The sequence below is a fragment of the Marmota marmota genome, unplaced genomic scaffold, assembly GCF_001458135.2.
Source record: "Marmota marmota marmota unplaced genomic scaffold, marMar, whole genome shotgun sequence".
Lineage (NCBI taxonomy): Eukaryota > Metazoa > Chordata > Mammalia > Rodentia > Sciuridae > Marmota > Marmota marmota.
In genome coordinates this window covers 59,245,804-59,267,289 of record NW_025999977.1, presented here as the reverse complement: position 1 = coordinate 59,267,289, position 21,486 = coordinate 59,245,804, and the positions used below count along the sequence as shown (strand labels likewise).

Here is a 21,486-nt window from a genome sequence, read left to right as displayed (position 1 = left end):
CCCCCCCCAGAGTGAAGGTTGGCCCCGGGAGTGAAGGTTGGCCCCTCTAGTTCGTGGAATTGGTGGACGTGGTGGGGAGACGAGAATCGGCCTCCCTATCTGGGTGCCACTCACTTACCTCCGACCTACAAAGGCCTCCAGACCCCCCCAGTGCCCTGCACTGTGCCTCCCCTGCACTGTCACACCTGGTTCAGAAACGGCACAGGTGTTTGTGAGCTGCCCTCCCACCTCTGTCCAAGGCCAGCTGAGTTCCCCAACACAGGAGGCACTAGATGACCCCGTGACATACAAAGCATGAGATAGGCCTGTGCCACCCGGGAGGCCATGGCTATGTGGTGAGCAGATCTGCTGTCCTGGGCTGTGAGGGAGAAATCTGCTGTGGGGGAGTGTGGCTAGCAGGCCACCAAAGGCTCCCTACAAAACGCCCCACACCCGCTCCTGTGCTGGGCTGGTTAATCCCCCTCGCCGAGAGCTAAGGGCTGCTGGACACAGACCTGCTGGGTGGGGACTCGGGCTGTGTGACGCTCCTGTGTTAGCTCTGAGCAGGCTTGTGACAACTAGCTGATAGCCAGGGCAGTGTACTCAAGAGACCTGGCCTAGATTCTCATGGAAAGACCCGAGTCACCATCCTCCCTGTTGTGGTCAGGATACGAGGTGTCCCCCAAGGGCTCCTGTGTGAGACAGTGCAAGAGTGTTCAGAGGAGAGATGACTGGCCGGATTGTAACAGCTGTAACCTGAGCAGTGGATTAATCCACTGATGTGAATTAGCGGGTGGTGACTGTCGTCAGGCAGGGTGTGGCTGGAGGAGGTGGGTCCCTGAGGGGTGCCTGGGTTTATGTCTGTCCCTGCTGAACCGAGCTCTCTCTGCTTTCCTCCCCTCCTGTTCTGCCTCACCTTGAGTCCCAGCTATGGAGTCCGATGACCTTGGATTTACCCTCTGACCCAGTAAGGCCAAATAAAGGTTCCCTCCTCCAAGCCATTGGCCACAGTGATGTGAAGCTGAATAAAACAGGAGCCCTGGAAACATGAGGCCCAGAGACCTATGTTGACGGGTTCTGGGCCCGAAGACGGTCAGACCTGGGTGGGGGGGGCCTGAAGCAGCCCGACACTAAAGCACTAGGGACACCCGTGTGGAGCTGGAGCTGAGTGGGGAGGTGTCTTGGGTGCTGATCTGGGAGGGCCTGGGTCTTGGGCAACATCTGTACCGTTCTGTTTGGCTGATGGACCTGCCGTGGCCCACCGAAGAGGGCTGGGGTTTCACACTGCTCTCCAGGGAGAATCGAGTCAGAGCTGTGTACACCCCAAGCCAAGAGAGAACAGTCACCTGAGAACGTCCAGGGAGCAGATTTTGGTTCAGTAGCTCATTAAAAATGACAAAGCTCTTTAACAATTCCAGCTGTCCCCAAATGCTGACGTCTGTCTGGAGCCGTGGCAAGTCCCTGGCTCAAGGAGTGCGCAGGGAGGCAGGTGCGGCTTCAGGAGACCCACCCGAAGGGGATTGCTAAGTCTGCTGTGGCCCCTTCCAAGTCCAAGGGCCATGGAAAGACCCAAGTCACCTCCCTCCCTGAGAACTGTCACTTCAACCCTGTTTGCTCCACAGTTCTGCACAGGTTTAAGCCCAGCAGAGCCGCAGAGGTCCACCTCACACCAAGAACAGGAGAGCAGGACATGCGCGCTGAGCCTGCTCCCTGCCTGAAAACCAGGCCCAGAAGGTCCAGTGGGGTGGTACCAGCCTAGCCACTGGCACATCGGGCACACAGAAAATATCAGTCCTCGTCCTCTCTTGCCAAAGGCAGGGAAATCTGTGAAATCAGTTGTGACACTCGTGGTTTGGGACACCAAAGAAGAGGAAGGCCTTCTAACAGCGCAAGGTGGTCTTACCTTGCGACCGTCCATAACCGAGCACCCAGGAAAAGTGAAGAGAAGCTGAACTTCCCTGGACCATCTGAGTGAGATCAGGGCTGCTCCCAGGGTCAGCAGTCTCCCTGGGGCGGCCACAGAAATGGTCCTGCCTGGTCTGAGCACTGCCTCTACCACTAACTCGCTGATAGCCAGGGCAGTTTACTCAAGAGACCTAGGCCTGGGTTCTCAGCTGTGACAGGACCAGGTGAGCGCGTGCCCAAGCAGGACTTAGAAAGCTTTCCAAGCTCTCAGCTACCGTGGGGGATCCCTTTAGATGGGAGTTGGCCAGCTGGGGCGCTACCTCCTCTTGCCAATGAAGCCTTCCCCGGCCCTGGGCGGGGCTTCAGGCTGCAGTGGAGGAGAGAGCTGCAGCCCACAAGCGTACAGCACACTGCCTGTCCCTGCACTGACAGCGCTGGCCGAGCCCATCGCAAGTGCAATCCCCACTCCGAGATGGCTCAGCAGGTGGGAGGGCCATCTGCGCTTGCCTGGAGGCCACTGTCTCCATCAGGTCCTCTTGGGCAAGGATGCTTCAAGCATGGGAGCGACAGAGCTCCCAGCTGTCCTCCAGGTGACTCAAACAACGAGGACACCAGGCCCCTCAGTCCCCTCCACTTCCCAGCTTCCGACCTTTGGACAAGGAACTGAACGATTCCCTAATGACTTTTGGTCCTGGGGATCGAACCCAGGGACAGTGTACCACTGAGCTACATCCCCAGCCCTGTTTACTTTTTATTTTGAGACAGAGCCTCACAAAGTTACCCACGCTGGCCTCAAACTTGTGATCCTCCTGCCTCTGCCTCCCTTGACACTGGGATTACAGGCGTGTGCCACCATGCTCAGCTGAAATATTCTTAATTAGTGAGTTTAATTATCACATTAACACTCACACTTGAATTTTTTAGTTTTATCATTTTTTATGCCATGATTCCAATTAATCGTGTTGGGAGACATTGAGCGGAGCTTCACAGAACAAGGTGGTGGGCTTGACGTACAAGGCTGCTGTAAGGAGCCTCCTCAGAGAGGCCAGGTGCTGGGAGCAGGTGGGCGCTCTGCGCAGTTCTTCATGCATGACTCCCAGTGTGGGCCCAGGTGTGCACAGGGCAGGGGCCAGACACCGTGTCTTGTGTCCAGGTGACGTCTGGGAACCGCCACAGGTGTGCACTTCTAACTTCCGTGCGCTCATTGGCCTCTCGACACTGCTGGTGAACGTACACTAAAGGGTCATCTTTTTGTCGTTTCTGTTTACTGAAAACCCTAGGAGTGGGCTTCTCCTGGAGTCTCTTGTGCAATCTCTTGGAGTGACGGCCTGAAGGCAGAAAGCACAAAGCACTTCATGAGACAGCGTGGCCACACGGGAAGCATGGTCACAAGTCACAGGCGGTGGCTTACCCAGAGCCTCTGACTGCTCACTCAGACCTTGGCGGCCAGCCGTCCTCTGCTGGACCACCATGGAGGGAGGGGCACTGACCTGCATGCAGCAACTCCCAGTGCTGACTGCGCGGTGGACACGGGACTCTGCCTGGTGGTGGGTGGGTCAAATGCAGGTTGAGGCTGGGAGCTGGTGGGGCTGCGTTTATTTTCCTAATCAAAAATGTGACAGTAAAAGGTGGCTGTGAGTAACTGCCTCGGGGCTGCAGGGGCGAAGGGCTGGTCCCTGGAGAAAAGAGGGAATGAGGAAAGTCCAATACTGCAGAAATCCCAGGTGTAAAGCCCAGAGAATGCCAGCAGCCCCCGTCCCAGCCGGACCCCTCTGGGTGGGTCAGCCCTGCGCCTGCACGTCTCATGTGTCTGTATCTGGACAACCGTGATAACCTGAGGACAAGAGGCCAGCACTCATGCCTTACCCTTGGCAGCCCCAGAATCGCTGGAGGTGATGTATGGCTGCCCACACAGCTCAGAACTCACCTAGTGCAAAGTGGAGAAAAGTGGAGAAGCCAGAAGCCGGCGGGGGTGGGCGGTGATGAAGAGCCGCCTCCGGGTGTCAGTGGTGGGTCCTATGTGAGCGGTAGGCATGGTCTACCATGTGGCTCCATCGTCTCTCACCAACTAGGTATTCAGTAGCACGGGGGAGAGGAGGAGCCGCAGGGCGGGTGTTCTGTGCTGACGGTGCCCTCCGAGGTCCAGGCGTGCACCGTGCCCAGGTGGCCTTGCTGCAATGTGGTGAAGGAGCAGGGAATGGCCTTGCATCTAGTCCCCACCAAGAGGACAAAAGGAACCTTACAAAAGAAAAATGTAAGAAACGATCCACTTCGTTCGGTTCTGATGGACACTATGTAAGATCAAGTAAGAGCAAGGGCCAGCGTGTTTGTCCTCCAGGGGTCTCAGGGAGGCTATCCTAAGCCACGCGGAGCCTCGCCTCGGGCCACAGAAACGCCCTTCTGCCCTCAGAACAGACCTCGGAGGGTCGGCAGGCGTGATCGCTCGGGCCCTCGGTGGGGATGACGATGACGGGACAAGTGGGGGAATATCCAACAGCTGAGGAGGCGAGGCAGAGCTAGAGGTGACAGGAGACGCCCCCGTCTACCGCCAGCTCCGGGGGGCGTGAAGTCGTGGCTCCACAGGCTCCCGGATGGCCTCGTTCTCCTGCCCGTTCCCACGTGGACCGGCTGCTGCCACGGGCTCCTCCTGTGCTGAGGACAGGGAGTGTGGGGAGGGCCGGGGCCACCAGCTGGCAGGCCACAGAGGCCCGGAGCACACTGAGCCTGCACCCCAGGTGCCCTCGGGGCGGGAGCTTCGGGGAGAACTTGCCTTGGGAGGAGCGCTGGGGGGCAGAGAACGTGGGTGGAGTCCCGCCTTCCCACGGGCTCCTACCGCTCCTCCACTCCACAGGCGTTGTTGAGTTCCTTCCCAGAAGGAACGTGAGACCTCGTCTTACCGAGCTTCTGTTCCGAGGGGAGAGGGTAAGAAACACAGGGACGGCCACCCACCGCCACGGCTCCTGGACGGCACACAGCGGCCTGCGCGGCACCCAGTGTCCACCAGCCCAACCCCTGTTCCTCAGCCTCATCCTCCTCCCTTTAGCCACCCCGCCCCACACTCTCAGGCCCGCCCCGGGGGGGCCCATGGCCTGGACCCCACCAGGCAGAATTCCCATCACTGTCAGATGGGGTGGCCCAGGGTCTAGTCCGAGGCCAGCCAGGGCCACGTCCTGCTGCAGCCATCGTCCTGAGCATGTGGAGAGCCCCCACAGCAGGCGCCTCCGAGAGGAGGAGAGGAGCTTCCTGGTGGCCAGTCTCTCCCAGGCCCAGGTAGAGCGGCCACTCCCGCCCGCCTCAGCCTCGTGGGTGTGTTTGTAATTTGGGAAGAGACTGCCAGCAAGGGACAGAGGAAGAGCAGACATGGAGGCAGCCGGGAGCCATGGGCAGGGAAGGTCGGGACCGAGAGCTCCTCAGGGGTCGTCCCCTCTGGGAGCCAACCTCCCCTCAGGAAGTGTCACTGCTTCTGGGGTGACATGGGGTGACATCTCTTCTGGGAGCTGACATCACTTCAGGAGGTGACATCTTGTCTGGGAATGACATCTTCTCCAGGGATGACATCACCTCTGGGAACTGACAACTCCTCTGGGGGTGACACTGATTCTGGGAGGGACACCAGCTCTGGAAGTGACATCTCTGGGGGTGCCATTGTCTCTGGGGGTGCCCTCACCTCTGGAGTTGACATTTCCTCTGGGAGTGACATCTTCTCAAGGGGTGACATCTCTGGTGGCTGACACTGCTTCTGAGGGTGACATTGCCTCAGGAGGTGACATCTCTGGGTGATATTGGCTCTGGGAGTGACACCGGCTGAGACACCGCCATGTGACTAGCTAGGGGAAAATACTCCAGGAAGTGGCAACAAAGGCAGAGCTGGGCCCGGAGTGGCTGGGCCTGGGGACCGAGGGGGGCCCCAGAGAGCAGAAGCCGGGCCTGGGCAGGGCTGGGCAGGGCCGGGCAGGGCCGGGCAGGGAGGGCCCTGCAGGCATGGGTGAGCCAGGAGATGCAGCTGTCAGAGCTGACCCTTGACCTGGAGCAAGGGAGAGTCAGGAGGATTTCCAGCAGAGGAGAGACACGTCTCATGGGCCACCAAGGACCACAGCTGCTACCAGAGCCCAGCAGGAGCTGAGGCAGAGTGGGCCTGACTGCATCAGGGATCGGGAGAGGAGGGCTGGGGTTCCGGAACTTGGTGGTGGAGCCAGTGCACCTGCAGGTGGCCTGGTGGGTGGGAAGACCCAGGGTGACGCCAGACTCTGGTGCGAGGGTCTGGCGGTGGGCGCCGCACTGGCTGAGAACCCAGCGTTCGTGGGTGCGCTTGGCCCTGTCTCTTCGGACCTGACTGTCTGAGCACGTCACAGCACAGGTCAGTCTACAATCTGACAGCTTATTAATCACCCTGAGTCCTGTCTCCCAGCGACGAAAATACAGGCTCTAATATGGACACCAGGTGAGGTAGCCAATATGGAAGTGACCAGGCTGAGCCCAGCAGGTAGCAGATGCCCAATAAACGTTCCATCAACCTTGGACTTGAGAGTCAGGGCAGTGTCCAGAAGGGGCAGCCCACACCTGGACGGAGGGTCCAACAACTGTCAGTCACAGCCACTTGACAGGTTGCCTGAGTCAAGCCACTGTGTCCCCTGGGGTTGAGACCCACCTGGGCATGTTGGGTAAAGGGGCAGAGTGGGCCTGCCCGATCCTGCTTGCACCAGAGCCAAGGGCCTCCAGGGAGAGACACCATGTGAGAGAAGGCATCAGGGGACGCGTCAGAGATGCTGCCGATGACGTGTGTCTCCAGGAACGGAGCCTCCCGGACCGAGACGTCAAAGGCGAGTCCCAGTGTGGAGAGAAAGCAAAGCAAAACCCAAAAGAGCTGCTCCACTCCGCCTCCACAGACCCAGGAGAGGAGCCTTCAGCTGTCTGAGCACACCCTGGTTCTCACCACTAGAGCGCCCACGTGCCCGCGGAGCACCCGCGGCATCCCAGAGCCGCCCGGCCAGCAGACAGCACCAGCAGGTCCAGCAGAATGCAGGTGAAGGACAGGGCTGGCTGGTAGGCACGGGCCCCTAGAGTCATGGAGTAAGTGCGGGGCCTTGAGAAGGCAGGGGCAAGCCGTCAGAGGTGGGGAGGCATCGCTGCCAGGGTGAGATCCAGGGGACCTATTAGTCCAGGCGCGATGCCCCGGGAATGGCAAAGAAACCAAAGCTCCCAGGAGCGCCGCAGGAAGGGGGCTCCTGCAGAGCAGGTGGGGCTGCGCCTAGATGGGAGCAGACAAGAGCTTCTGCCCCCAGGACCAGGTGTCCCCTCTCCTGGGAACCCAGCAGCGGCTCTGCACAGGACATCTGGCCTGCTCCTCCCGCACAAGCCCTTTTAAGGTGGCCTCTCTCCATTGGCACTGACCCTCCTGACACCTTGCTCAGCTACCGTTGCCTCACAAGTTCACAGAAAATTCTAAAGCAGAGAAATAAATATGTCCAACAGCCTTGCACAACCAACTACTGCTGCAAATGTCTTCTCTGCATGTTTCTTGAAACTTTCAGGTTTTAAAACACATTCTTTTATAATAAAGAAGCTAACTTTACAGGATTTTTAAAGAAGTCACAGATTCCCCCATGGAAATGTCCCAGCGGAACCTGACCTAATGAAGCTCCCTCACCTGCTCCCCACCCCCCAGGTGGCACGCACTTCAGGGTCATGAGTCACATCCCGACATGCGGCAGACCCTGTGTGGGTGGGCCAGCTCCTCAGGGTGCCCCACTTCTGAGAGCAGCTCCTCTTCAGAGAAATGGGTCTCCTAGACCAGGGCCCCAGGGCCCGGCTAACTGCACCTGGATGGGCTCACCTGGCTGATTCACGTCAGATTCTCTGAGTGGCCGCACTAGGGCAGGGAAAGGTCAGTACCAGTGGGCAGGCTTCTCCTGCCACAGGCACACACTGGGGGGAAATGGGCATGCAGACAGATGGAGCAGCTAGAGCCCTGTCCAGGAGGGTCCTGTCGCTGCCCACATTTGCTGCCTCTGGGACTCCCTAAGACTCTCCACAGTGAGAGAGGCTAATTTCCACACTGGTCAGCACACCCAGAGCAGGGATGCCACCGACACCGAGAACCTCTGAGCCCACACTAACCCACGATCCCAGGGTGGCGCCGACTTCTCACAGTGCGAAGCAGGTCCTGCACTCACCCAGGGTCAGACTCCAGGAAGTGGCTGGTTTGGGAGTCAAAGCCGGGATCTCGGCTGGGTAGCCCGTCCTCCAAGCTGCACACGTATGACATCACAGTAGAGGCTTCGTCCAGAGACCAGCTGGGCTGCAGATTCCCAAGGCTCTCCGAGAACTGAGCCTGCGGCCACGACTCACCCAGCGTCTCTCTGACCTGGTCATCAGAGGTGCGGCTACGCAGCCTGCAGGCGCAGGGGCATGCCCTGGGGAAGGCAGGTGGTGAACTTCTGCAGTTCACTGGGGAGGAACAGACGGCTCTGGAAATCCAGGGGCCCACGCGGAGCCTGGACACGCCTCCCCCGGTGTGTGAAGCTGAGCCCCTGAGCCACCTCCCTGAAGATCCTGCAGGACGGCATCCGAATGACCTCTTCCTTATCAGCTGGCCACAGTCACCTCCCCCCAGGACCAGAGTGACCTCCTGAGGGTGTTTTCCTCCCAAAGTCTGCTGCTCAGAGCCCCACAGGCCCCTCACGTCACGCGAGCATCCTTGATCTGTCAACCCATCCCAGCGTCAAAACAGCCCTCACATCCGTGGCGTCCCAGAAAGCCCCGAGGAAGGATCACTCCAACCGTTTTTTTCATCCTGTCAATATTTTCGATAAACAGCCCTTGCTCGAGTGCTCTCAGGAATATGATTAACATAATTCCCTGCACTTCCTCATAACTTGATGTTTACAAGGCCATCTCGGCAAGCGCGCAGTGCGGCTGACTGAGCTCGGCGGGCGCGGACACACGCTCCTCTTTACTTCAACAGTACCATTGCTGCCAGAGCCACAGCACTCGGCACGCCAACCCTGACGTTCTCGGGGGCATTCGGATGAGGAGAAGGAGCCTGTGGCCCCTGGGGCTGTCAGCTGCACCCACCCTTGCAGGGCTGGGTCGGCTCCTCGTTTCCCACAGTGGTTGCTATTCCCCTCTTCCAGAAAGTTCTCCGTCTCCCCACCCTCTGACAGCAGAGCTGGTTCGCTCCTTCCCTGGGCCACCTGGGCCACCGTCACACTTTCTAAATGTTTGAGCACTTATCAAAATAAATGTGCCAACCTACCTGCTTCTTGTACTAAGTTGTCACTAAGCTACTCAGGGCCAGGAACAAAGACACACTGTCCTTTGTGATCCCAGCCACTCACATAGTGACAGGTCACCATCTCCAGGACCTGGTGTCTGTGCCCCTCTGGTTCCGCTTGCCTTGCACGTGGACTGGGCCCGGTGACTCAGTACTAAGATAAAGCAGAGTAAGTGCCACACCTGAGATTAGGTCACAAGAAGACCCTGCTCTGGGTCTTCCTCACCAGTTCGGGCTTCCAGAGTCTTCTCAGGACAGCCTGCTGCCATCTCGAGCCAGAGGCCCAGGAACCTGGCAGCAGCCAGCCAGCACCCGAGGTCTTCAGGGCTACAGGGGTCCTCCCTGGGCTGCCTTGAGAGTGCAGCAGCCTGTGGTGCCCAGTCAGGGGACCCAGTGAGCCGCCTTGGGTTCCTAAGCTGGGAGACGTAGACGGTCCCTGACCTGCAGAGTCTTGATGATTTCTCAGCTTTTCCAGCGTGAAATCCATACATATCTGATAGAAACCATGTATTGAATTGTGAACTCGGCAGTTCCCCAGGCCAGCCGTACGCAGTCTGCATGAGCCTCCCGACAGTGCTGGCCCCGTCAGCCCCAGGATCACAAGGGAAACATAAGACCTCGGGGCACTGCGTGCCGAGCTCAGGGGTGGGGGCAGCGTGCACTCGGTGATGCTGACGTTGCTGTGGGTTTACCTGTGTGCCGCCCCCCACCCCACCCCACCTCCACCAATGTCGAGAAGCGTCCATCTCCAGGCTTCTGCGTCAGGCCCCCAGCTCTGCAGTGACTGATCACCCAGGACACTCACCACGCCCAGCTGTTGGTCGGACTGAAGCGAGCTGAGCAGTGTCCACCCCCACATGAGGCTTCAGTATTCAGGCAGATGGCGCGAGAGGAAGCAGGTCCCTCAGTCGTACACCCGCACCCTGATCCACGGCTCAGCTCTCTGTATTCCTTTTGAGGCACACAGCAGCACTCCAAGGGGTTCTATGGGGGAAACAGAAAGCAAAATAAACTTCTGTTTGCATTAGCTTTTGATATATTTGAGGATGGGGGCCACAGATGAGGCTCTTAGGTACCCAACCCTGGGGGCAAGTGCGAACGAGGGGCCTGTGTTGCTGGCACGACCCTCAGAGATCAGGAAGCGTGTTGTGTGTCCTACGCATCTAATTTAGAGCAGTGTCAAGGGCTCTGTATGGGATTCAGGCTTAGAAAGGATGCAGGAGACCAGCTAGTCCAACCTCCTTCTGAGACTTCACTGCCTGCTGAAGGGGACGCTCGAGGAGCAGCCCAGACTTCCAACCTTGGTGCCCTTGGGACAGCACACGCTTCTTTGGTCCTGGAAGCCAAAATAGCCAAAATAGCTCCTGTCACTCCCTGGGAGACCCCGAGCAAGGCCTGCGCCCGGCTCAGGGCAGGCTTACTGAGGGACTGTGCGTGCTCTCCACGCATGTGCAGACCAGACGAGACCTCCTCTCAAACACTGTGACAAACATACACAGCCCAAGTAGAACTCTGCACCCCAGGGGACAGCAACAGAAGCCTGCATTTTAGTGATTCTTCAGCTTGGCTAATGGCACCATCCTGGTCTGAGGGAAGATTCGGATGCTGCCACTGTCACAGACCAGAGGACTTCACCCGTCCCAGGTCATCACCTGGGTCTTCTTACACTCAGTTGTAACTGTACTGAATACACCTGAGAAGACTTTGATTATGTCATCTGATGACATAATCAGACGATTGACCTTGAAGACACCTTTCTCTTCTACAGCCAAGTAAGAACTGAGAACCAGCCTCTACCCAGCTCCAAGCCAGGTGGATGGGGCCCAGGGGTCCTGAGTGGGCTACTGCCTCTCCCACAATGTGGGAGAGAGATCACTCACCCTGTGGGATTCGCCGTGGTGTGGGAAGTGGCTCTTCCCTCTCTTCCGTAGCTCTCAGTGAAGTTCCACTCATACAGGTTTCTAGTACAGCCCCAGGTCAGGCGGCAAACAGGAATGGTGCTCTGGATAGGTCAGCCGCAGAGACGCTTACCCCCCGGCTGGCCTCAGCTTCCTGCTGCCATCACCCCGTGACCTTGGGAAGCAGACATCCAGACCCTGCAGCCTCCCCCCTGTGAGCAGCTGTGGCCCAGTTGGAAAGAACATGGAGAAGGAGGCTCTGACTTCCTCTAACAGAGCGGAGGAGCAGCCGCACTGGGGAGCAGAGAAGTGGGAGAGAGTCCTCCCCCATGTGTCCTGGGGGTACCCTCAACTCCAGACTCTTCAGGGTAGCAGAGGGAGCTCGGGGCAGTACTCCAGCCACCAGCCCACTGCCTTGGTGGAGAACCAGGATGGTGCATAGGTCCGTGTCCGATTTCCACAATAGATTATCTGGAAGTGATGTGAAAACTCCCTCTTCTAATATGCTCTTTGATCCTGTCCTACTGTGACAGTCCATGATCAAATGGTGACAATGACTCTTGGCTATCTTCGAGGCACACCTGAGCCAGTTCTCATTCTCAGGATATAGTGAACGGTGAGCCGGGACGGTGAGTGTGTAAGGAGGCGGCTAGGCAGGGCCACTCCCATGTGTCCACAGGCTGTTTGCTCAACCCTGCCCAGGGCCTGCCCCCTCTCTACACACCTGCTGAGTAGAAATCTTTCTCCAGAGGAATAAGTACTGGCTGCTCTGGGTGTAATCTGATGTCCACTGTGGCCTCAAGCAGTGTATGTGGAGCAGGACACTCTAGAACATGATCCAGACTGAGGCAGGAGCATGGGATGGGCAGTGACCGGCACCACATACACCTTGGGGTTCATGTTAAGTCACTGGTCAAGAAAGCTCTCTCCGAGGACAAGGCATTTAGTCCAAGGTCAGCCGGGAGGAAGACCCAGCTGCGTGGAAGTCAGGGGATAAGTAAGAATCCAGAGACCATAAATGTGGAGCAGAGACTGTGAAACAGACTGTGCTCTGCATGTTCAGGGGACCCGCCTGGGCTCCAGTACCCAGCAGGCTCTCTACATATTTTTGCTAAATAAATAATTTTCAAGAAGATAAGTGTAGCTGTGGGTGAGATTGGGAGATGTGGGGCTGTAATTCAGGGTAAGCAGATTGGGTCACGCTAAATGGGAGAGGAGCCAGGTGACAACGAGGTCTTGCTGTAGTCTTCCAAGGTCCTGTGGCTGTTCCGGAGGAGAGAGTGCAAGGTAAGAGCAGATAGGAGCACCACACCCTCGGGCTCCTAGTGTGAGTGGCCCAGAACACCTCTAGCTGCTGCAACCTGCGAAACAATTTATTGAAAGGAACAATAACTAAGTGTCAGAAGGGGCACCAAGACCCAGGCTCCATCAACCAAGCCTAGAATAGAATCCCAGATCATGACCTGGGTCTGGGCAGGTCGTGACCCTGCCCCAGGCAGCTCCACACTGGGCTGGCTGGAACCCAGAACGTCATCCTCCCAGTCCACCCACCCCAGAGGAAGAACCTTCCTCCCCCACTGCGGTCCTGCCCCCAAGGACCCAGCACTATAAGGTTTCGCCTGGGAAATCTTCTGCTGCTCTTACAGAGGTTCCCAAGTATCTGAAAAACCACTTTTCTCCTAATACTTCCAAAATCATCCTTTGTCTTGATTTTGACGGTTTGATCAAGATACTCTTGACATGGATTCCTTGGGCTTCTCCTTGTTTAGTGTGTTGGGATCTGCCTCTTAATCCTCCTGTGGGATGGGACACGTGTTCTACCTTCGGAAGGGACTCCCCCAAGTGACTTCATTCTCAGTCCCTGGAGTAGGAGGCCCCTTCAGTCAGAAGAGTAAGGAAACAGGAGGAAAAGAAAGAGGAAGTCAGGAGGTGAAGGAAGAGGAAGTGGTCGTCAGCCACCACCTGCAGATACTCCGCACTAGTAAAGTTCCAACGGAGGAGAGAAGGAACCAAAGCTCATTCCAGGAAATAATGAGCGAAGACTTCCCAAGTTGGGGGAAGAAATGAATACCCAGATCCAGGAAGCCCCAAAACATCAAATCAGGTGAACCAAAAGAAGCCCCCTCAAGACCCATCCAAACAGTCACAAGGCAGAGGCGATTCTGGAAACATGAGAGAAAAGCAGCTGCACACACACGGAACCTCCCTCAGAGCGTCAGAGGGTTTTCAGCAGAACCCTCAGGGTCCAGACGAAGTGGGATTGTCCCGTGAAGTGCTGAGAGACAAAGAAGGAGGAACCTCGTGACCCAAGGCTCCCTGATGAAGCCGTCCTCCGGCGCAGACGAGATCCAGCACTTCCCAGGGGGGCCAAGCTGCGGCACTGTGCCAGCGCTGGTCTGCCCCGGAGGGGGTCTGCAGGGGAAACGGGAGGAGGATGCAGGTCAGCTGCAGGACGGCACAGAAAGTCCGAGTGGGGCCGACGAGGCCTGCCAACAGACCAACCTCAACACTGCCCAGCTGTGACGGCAGCGGGCAGTCACTCTAAACCCCGGTATAAAAGTTACAGTGCAAACCCAGTAAAATGACTGTGACTTTAAAACCACTGGAAGATAAAGAATATCAATGATGTCAATTATGACAGCCACCCGGGTTGGGCGGTAAAGCATAGAGGATGCGATGAAGCCCAGTGGTTACCAGTTAGACTTCCGCGGCCTTAAGGTGTTTTGTGGGTCCCAGGTGAACATGCCAAAAGAAAAATGGACATGTAAGACCCACAAAAGACAGGGAAAGGAACCTGGGTACAGACAAGCAGCCACCGAGTGCTGAGGCAGACGGCACGAGAGGAAAGGCCAGAACTACCACAGAACCAGCCGAGAGCCCCCAGCGGGTCGAGGTGGACACTGTCCATTGACCAGCGCGTCAACCACAAATGGATTAAAGGTGGCGTGGCCGAGGGGGCACCAGCAGATGCAGATAACACGAAGGCCCAGAGTGGCCGCACAGGCACGAAGGTGAGGCCCAACTCCACGCTGTGGACAAAAGCTCCCTCATGTTGAAGACACACAGCCGGACAGCCAAGGGACAGAGCCCACAGGTGGCTGTGTTTACATGAGACACAATGAGCCTTCCATCCAACGACCACGAGACAGACCCTTAAGGGTAGAAGGGTCGAGCCACCAGGAGGCTGTGACTCTTGACATATCGGGCACCCAACAGCAGGACACACGAAGACATAAACAAACTGAATGGACACCAGCAATGCGGCCGCACCAGGTCCTGGGGTGCTCCACTTCAATAGTGGACAGAACGTTCAGACAGGCCAGTAAGGAATACAGACGGCAGGCACCTACCAGTCTCACAGAACCTCCTGCCCAGAACACAGTTTCTTCCCAATTGTACATGAATTTTTCCCAGAATAGTTGATGTATTTGCTCAAAAACAAGTGTTGCTTAATTTAAGATTCTGATCGTAGCAAATATATATTTTTACTACAGTGGAATGAAACAAGAAATCAATAGCAAAAGTAAAGCTAAAAAATTTACAAATATGTAGAAATTAAATAGCACACTCTTGAACAATTATCAAGTCAAAGAAGAAATCAAAGGGAAATAAAAATGATTCTTGAAGAATGAAAAAGGAAACAATCATACCAAGCTTAGGTGATGTTGCCAGAGCAGCACTAAGAGGGAGGCTCATGGTGAAATGCTCTACATAGGAAAGGATCCTAAATAAGCAACTTGATTGACACTTCCTAGTGCAGTAAAAAGAAGAACCGAGCCCTACATTAACAGAAGGAAGGAAATAATAAAGATTAGAGCAGAAATAATTGGAATAGAAAAAATGAACAAAACTAATAAAGCTTCTTCTAAGACAAAGGAAATCGAGAGAGTGTTTGCTAAAATAAGGAAGAGGGTAAGGACTCAAATAAATCAGAAACTAAAGAAAAGAGGTCGCATCTGCTGACACAGAAAGAAAGCGGACTACCATAGGCTACTAGGCACAACACACCAGCAAACTAAGCTGGATCTCTAGAGACACTCAAGTCACCAAGACTGAATCATAAAATCATCTAACTGCTGCAAACCAAAAGCACAGGCAACAGAAGTAAGCTAATAAGTAGAACTACGTCAAACTGACAGACTGCATGACGGAGGGGTCACCAACTTGGCAAACAGCGGACCCATGGAATGGGAGAACACAGGTGCCATCTGTCTGATAAGGGCTTGATCTTCAAAGGACCTGACGAGTCGTACAGGTCACAGGTTATCTTAAAACACAGCCTGGTGTAACCCTGAGTAAGGCTCTGGGTAGACTGTCCCCTGAGGACACACAGATGACCAGCAGCTCCGGGAGTCATCTGGCGAGTCCAAGTCGGAACCTGACAAGGTGCCTTCCCGATTGGTGGCCACTCCTCTCTGGTCCTCAGGGCCCTTCCTCTGTGCAGGCTGGTTCTGGCCGTCTCCCCTCTTACAGTCGTGTGGATGAGGCCCACCTGTGCCCCCAAACATCACTTCCTCTGGGGACCCAGCTCCAGGTTCAGGTGCCCTGAGGAGTCGAGCTTCAGCACAGCATTAAGGGAGGGTCATGATGCAGTCAGTAACGACGTGCAACATGTGTGTGTGTGAGTGTGTGTGAATGTATGTGTGTGTGTGAGTGTGAGTGTGTATATGTATGTGTGAGTGTGTCAGTATGTGTGTGTATCTGAGTGTGTGTGAATTATATGAGGGTGTGCATGTGTGTGTGTGAATATGTGTATGTGTGAGGATATATGTGAGTATGTGAGTATATGTGTGAGGGTATATGTATGTGAGTATGTGAGTGTGTGTGTGAGGGTGTACATGAGTGTATGTTTATGAGTGTGTGTGAGTGTGTGCAAGTATGTGAGTGTGTGAAAATATGTGTGAGTGTGTGTGAGGGTGTGTATGAGTGTGTGTTTAATTATGTCAGAGTAAGTGAATGTGTGTGAGGGTGTGAGGGTGTGTGTGTGAGGGTGTTTGTGAGTGTGTATATGTGTGTATGTGAGGGGATGTGTGAGGGTGTGAGTGTGTATGTGTGTGTGCCTGAGGGTGTGTGTGTATGAGTATGTGTGTGTGTGTGTGTGAGGGTTGCGTGAGTGTGTGTGTGAGAGGGTGTACATGAGTGTGTGTGTGTGCATGAGGGTGTGTGTGTGAGGTTGTGCGTGAGGGTGTGCGTGAGTGTGTGAGTGTGTGAGCATGCATGAGTGTGTGAGGAGAAGGTGCTGGGGTGCCAGGTAACAGCAAGGTTGTGAACGTAGGGTGGACAAATGGGGCCCATGGTGGGCAGACAGGCCCAGTCTTAGTGGACAGTTGGGGCTGGGGCAGAGGCCCACCAAGGCAGGTGGCCGGGGAGAGGGCGTGCGATGAAGTGGAGTGGTGAGGCCAGCACGGGGACCGGGATCTCAGGACCTCCCCAGGTCAGCATGGCACCCCCACACCTTCCTCCGGGAGGACCCCACACGCAGAGCTGGCTTCCAGGGATGCTCTAAAGAAGCTGAGCCCGAGAGGCCCTGGCCCCAGGTGCTCAGAGTGGAAGCCTGGGGCAGGCTCGGGGCTGCGAAGATGGGAACAGAATGCCCTCTCCCCACAACCCCGCCTGGGTCCACCCAGAGGCCAAGGCCTGGAGGAGGCTGTTCTGAAGAGACCAGGCGTCCTCAAGTGGCCCCAGGCGAGCAGCCGGTCAGTAGATCCGTCTCCCGAAGTCAGCCTGCCGACAGTGCCCAGGACACACAGAGCTGTGCAGGAAGGGGGCCTGCTCGGAGGGCACTGAGCCCCCAAGGGAACAGGAGCTGCAGGCCCAGTTGGCAGAGTCTGGCTAGGCTGCTGACCTCTGCCTGGACAGGGCGGAGAGAGGCAGAGCCAGGCGCTGAGGAAGGACTCCTCCGCCTTCCAGCCAGACAGTATCAGCTACCTCCACCAGTGTGAGGGCAGGAGCGCATCACTGGACGCAGAGGTGAACCCCGAAGGAGCCCGCAGCTTCCAAGGTGAGCGCCGGGTGCCGGGAGGCAAGGCGCTGGGCGTGATGAGCCTTGACTCTGGGCGCTGCTCCGGAAGACAGTGAACGGCCCCTCCTAGTCCTGCTGAGTGCTGAGCCGACTGAGGGCCAGGCACTGGAGGCTGCAGAGGAGGATCAAGGACCAGCTGCACTGGCTCCTGATTCTGGACCCCAGGGCAGGCAGGCCACAGGGGCCTCCTGCCTCTTGTAAGTCAGGACAAAAGCAACCGAACGTGCATGGCCAGCAGGAGACTGGCCCTGGAGGAAAGAGGAGGGCAGGGCTGAGGAGGGCCCCTGGGCTTCGTCTCCAACACACAGCCAAACAAAATCTGCGATCCCCTGCTCCAAGGGCAGGCTTCCCCTGAGCAGGAGCCAGCGGCCATGCCAGGATGACCCCACAGTGGTGTCGGGAGGGGGACTAACTTCTCCCCGGCAGGTACGCCTTGATTTCAAGGACGCTGAGCAGGCATTACTGTGCTCAAGGCGGCCACTGGCTTGAGAATGACCACAAGCAGGGCTGGTGTGGACACTGCCCTGGGTGCCCTCCACCGCTGGCCTCCTCCAAGTGACCAGGGAGCTGAGCACACAGGTGGAGAGCCCAGGACGCCTCAGGAGCCCTCCTGCTCTGTTCAGCATGCTCTCGGCCACGTGGCAGGGGAAATCCGTGTGCTTTGGTGCCTGTGTGTAAGATCCTGAGATTAAGCTGCTGCATGGGGCCTGGTGAGCAGCGAGGAGCTTTGCCACTCAGCCTGGTCACTGTGGTCCGTGGCTACACCCCAGCCTGGCACCTTCCCCACTGCTGTGGCTCACAAGCACGGAGCAGCCCTCAGAGCACCCAGAACCGAGACTGATGAGCAATTAGCATGAGAATCTTGGAGGAATCTGCACTAATTAAAAAGCAGATGGAGCTTTAAGAAAAATCTACCCAGCCTTCGGGCTTCAGATTATTACACACTCAGATTCATGTCATGACAAGAGGCAGCCTGGAAATGTAAAATAGAATGTGAGCTTTAAAATAAGGGAACGTGCGCTTGGCCCAGCAGAGCATCGGTGGGCGCTCAGCACGCGTGCCGTCTGGGCCTGTGCTTGCAGGGAGCCCGCCTCCTACAGCTCCTGCAGACCCCAGGACCTGCAGGACAGCCCTGACCCCAGGACCTGCAGGACAGCCCTGGTCTAGGACACATCCGGATCCTGGCAGCCCCATCAGCAGGAGCCTCCAAAACAAAGGTGTGGCTGGAGCAGCCTCAAGCGTTGGCTCCGGAGGCTCCGAGGGGCAAGAGGCTTCAGCTACATGTCAGCCGTGAACTCTGCCAGTAAAGCTGTCCCCACGGAAGGGGCTGCCTCGCAACCAGCCGGCCACCAGCCTCCAGCCTCCAAGCCCTTCAGGCAGGACATCCTGCTCCAGAAGCAGGCAGGAGAGTCTGGGTGACTGGGGAGGGGGAGGCAGGCAGCCCCCGGCTCTTCCCACAGTGGGTCTCAACACTCCTGTCTGCAGGTCTCCTCTTGTTGGAACATCTGGCACCCTGAGATGTTCTTCCACCTTGATTTCTGAAGTCCACCCCTGCAGGGGGCCTCTCCCATGAGCCTCTAGGACTGACCACCTGGGACATCCTTCTGGCTTATTTATGCTGAGGGCTGAGTAGGGAGCCCAGGCCAAGCTGCAGGCCATCTGCCCCCGGTCAGCAGGGAGGGGGGACCAGGCCTGCCCCCATCCTTGGGGGTCACTCAGGAGGTGACTCCACATACCAAGGGTGTTCTTCATCAAAGAGGGACAGTCATTTCTCTGTGGAGCAGAAATGAGCAGAATTAGGAATCTGGGCAGGAACCACAAACAGCCAATCTGGAATCAGCAAAAGTAGCCTCAGCCAGCGTGACAGCTTCTCCATGGCAGCAGGTCACAGTCTGTGCAGGACACGGAGCTCCTGCACAGGCAAGGTCAGGCCAGAAGCAGCCCTGGGCCCAAGACCCTTCCTGCTGGCTCTGCAGTCCACTCCTGTGACCTCCCTCTCCTCCCAACTCCTCCCTGCAACAATGATTGGCTATGCTGGGGGTTTTAAATCCCCTGTGAACAAGCCATTTCCACATGATAATAGCTCCTTACTAAAAAAAGTGCTGATTGACTCAACATGAACCCAGGGTGCATGGATGTCCTCAGATCCCTGGATTTCCTAAAATCCTGTCAGCCCATGAGCGTTCCTTGGTATCACACTGGTGAATGGCTTTGTCCTGTGGCTCCAACCAGGGCCTTGGTCAATCCAATTGGGATTCAGGAAACTCCAAGGCCAGTGAAGGGCTCCCTGAGGACGGCCACACCCCAGAAGCCCCCGAATGGCCTGTTAACCAGCTGAATGGCGCAGGCATGTTGCTTTGCCTGTCACAGCTTCCTCTGCTGCTACCCAGGGCAGACGGGAAGATGGACATGCGGTGTTATCCCAGGAGCTCCCGGGCCTGTGGTGACGGCTGGAGCCAGGGCTGCCGTCCTCGGGTTCCTCCTCCCAGCCGCACTGCCTGCAGACAGCCCGCCCACGCCTCTGCAGATTGCCACATCCTGGCCCCCTTTCCCCGTTGCCATGGAAAGAGGAGAGCAGAAAGCCAAGCTCAGCAGGCTGGCGGCTCACAGCAGCTCCATCCGGAGAGGGGAATTCTGCGGGCTCATTAGCGCGGGGGCCGCAGGCCGGCCTCCCACAGCTCCTCCGCACAGGCCTGGCCCCCGTCTCCAGCCCGCTCTCCATCCGGAGCTCACCTCGAGTGCCCTGGGTGGGCTTGCGATCACTGCACTTCATTTCCTTATGGAAAAATCCCCCCAAAGCCCCCAACCTGAGACTAAGTTCCACCCAAGACACAGCTGAACAAGCCGGTCACCTCTGCAGAGTGGGGTGAGGGTAAGACAATCTCCAGTGACCCAGCTGAGGACAGAAGAGGGACCAGCTCCCACCCAGGCCAGGTATACCCAGGCCATGTATCCATCGGGCACTGTGCCCGGCTCTCCATGTGCCTGACCTCACAACCTAAGAATGCTGAGGAGGCTAGTGGTCTCCCACTCATGGGTGGACAGATCGAGGTCCCAACAAGCAGAACACAGGCCTATGGTCAGACAGCTGGAAATGCCCCAACCCAATCTCAATGGTCACCCAAGCTTTTGCTCTGAAAGTGGCAGCTCTAGCCTTTCTGTACAGGGTGGCCTTGAGGTGACAGGTCCCAATCCCCAGAAACTGGAAGCAGGGTCTCTGCAAATGTAACAGGAGAAGATGATTCTGGGTCACCTGGGGATGCTGACTCAGTCATAGGTGTCCTTATAAGAGAGATGCAGAGGGACATAGGACACACAGAAGGGGAGGAGTTCATGTGACCACGGAGGTGAAGCGTAGAAGATGCAGGCCCACGATATGGCCACCTGTTACAGCAGTCACGGGCCCAGGACAAGGGGGCCCGCGGGGCGAGCTGGGGCTCAGAGCTGGTCAGCCCTGTCGTCGCCACAGATGAAGCTGCACTTTGTGCAGCTCCTGGGCGAGCCTGGTGAGGCTCACAGTGGGCCAGCTCTCCAGTGGCCCACAGCTGCAGGACAGCCCAACACAGAGGGAGAGACGGCCCCACACCGACCCACAGACCCCCGAGGTCAGGGGCAGGGACCAGATGCAGGCTCCACTGAAGGAGAGGAGCTTCCTCACCTGAGGACACACAGGTGCTGGGGAGGAATCTTCTGGCCTCCCACTCACCCGGAAGACTCCGGAATGGCGTCTGGTGAGCCTGCTGGGCAGGTGTGCCCACGTGGCCCTTCGCTTGGCCCAGGCTCCTTCCGGAATGGCAGCTGGGCCCAGGGGTCCTCAGGTGGAAGGAAAGCATGCCCTACTTGGAAGAGGCGCTCATGAGCCCTTCCCAACACAGGCCACAGAGCCCACCTGGCGGCCCGTGGAAGAGCCCACCGCCAGCGCTTTGGATCTGCCCTTGTCGGGGACCCAAGGCAGACACTGTGCCGTATGCCTCAGCTCAGGCTGAGCAACAAGGGACCATGACCAGTGGCCCACACCAGGGACAAACTCCTCACCGTCCAAGATGGCGGTGCCACAGGCTGCTCCTCCCAAGACCTCTTGTGGCTTCTCCCTGTGCCCTCACATGGCTGTCTCGTGTGTGTGTGTCTGTGTCCCCATCTCTTCCTATAAGGACAGCCTACTGCTGGATCAGGGCCACACCTTGTGACCACACTTCCCCTGGGTCCCCTCTGCACAGGCCCGTCTCCAAGCCAGCCACACTCTGAGGCCCTGGGGCTTGGGCTTCACGGTGTGGATTTGGAAGGACACGATTCAGAGACAGCCGTGAAGTGCTGGCCCTCTCAGGCTGCTCTCCTGAGGTCAGAGACTGAGGCCAAGGTGGCTGTCTCCCCACTCTCCTCCAGGAGGGCAGGGGCTGGAAAATCATGGG

At 57.1% G+C, this 21,486-nt stretch overlaps 1 long non-coding RNA gene across 8 annotated transcripts in view; it reads right to left on the bottom strand.

Moving 5' to 3' along the window:
• Positions 1-2,808: 2,808 nt before the first annotated feature.
• Positions 2,809-21,486, bottom strand: part of LOC125617289 — a 48,651-nt gene continuing 29,973 nt past the window's right edge. Inside the window, exons 2-8 of one of the 8 annotated variants that reach the window (XR_007348273.1) lie at positions 11,038-12,416; positions 9,963-10,141; positions 4,302-9,311; positions 3,812-4,122; positions 3,595-3,718; positions 3,375-3,487; positions 2,809-3,212 (exon numbers count right to left, since the gene is read on the bottom strand). This is a non-coding gene — a long non-coding RNA (uncharacterized LOC125617289). Of the gene's footprint in view, positions 3,213-3,374; positions 3,719-3,811; positions 4,123-4,301; positions 9,312-9,962; positions 10,142-11,037; positions 12,417-21,486 lie in introns of all 8 variants that reach the window. The other 7 variants (XR_007348267.1, XR_007348272.1, XR_007348266.1 and 4 more) reach the window with 7 other exon arrangements.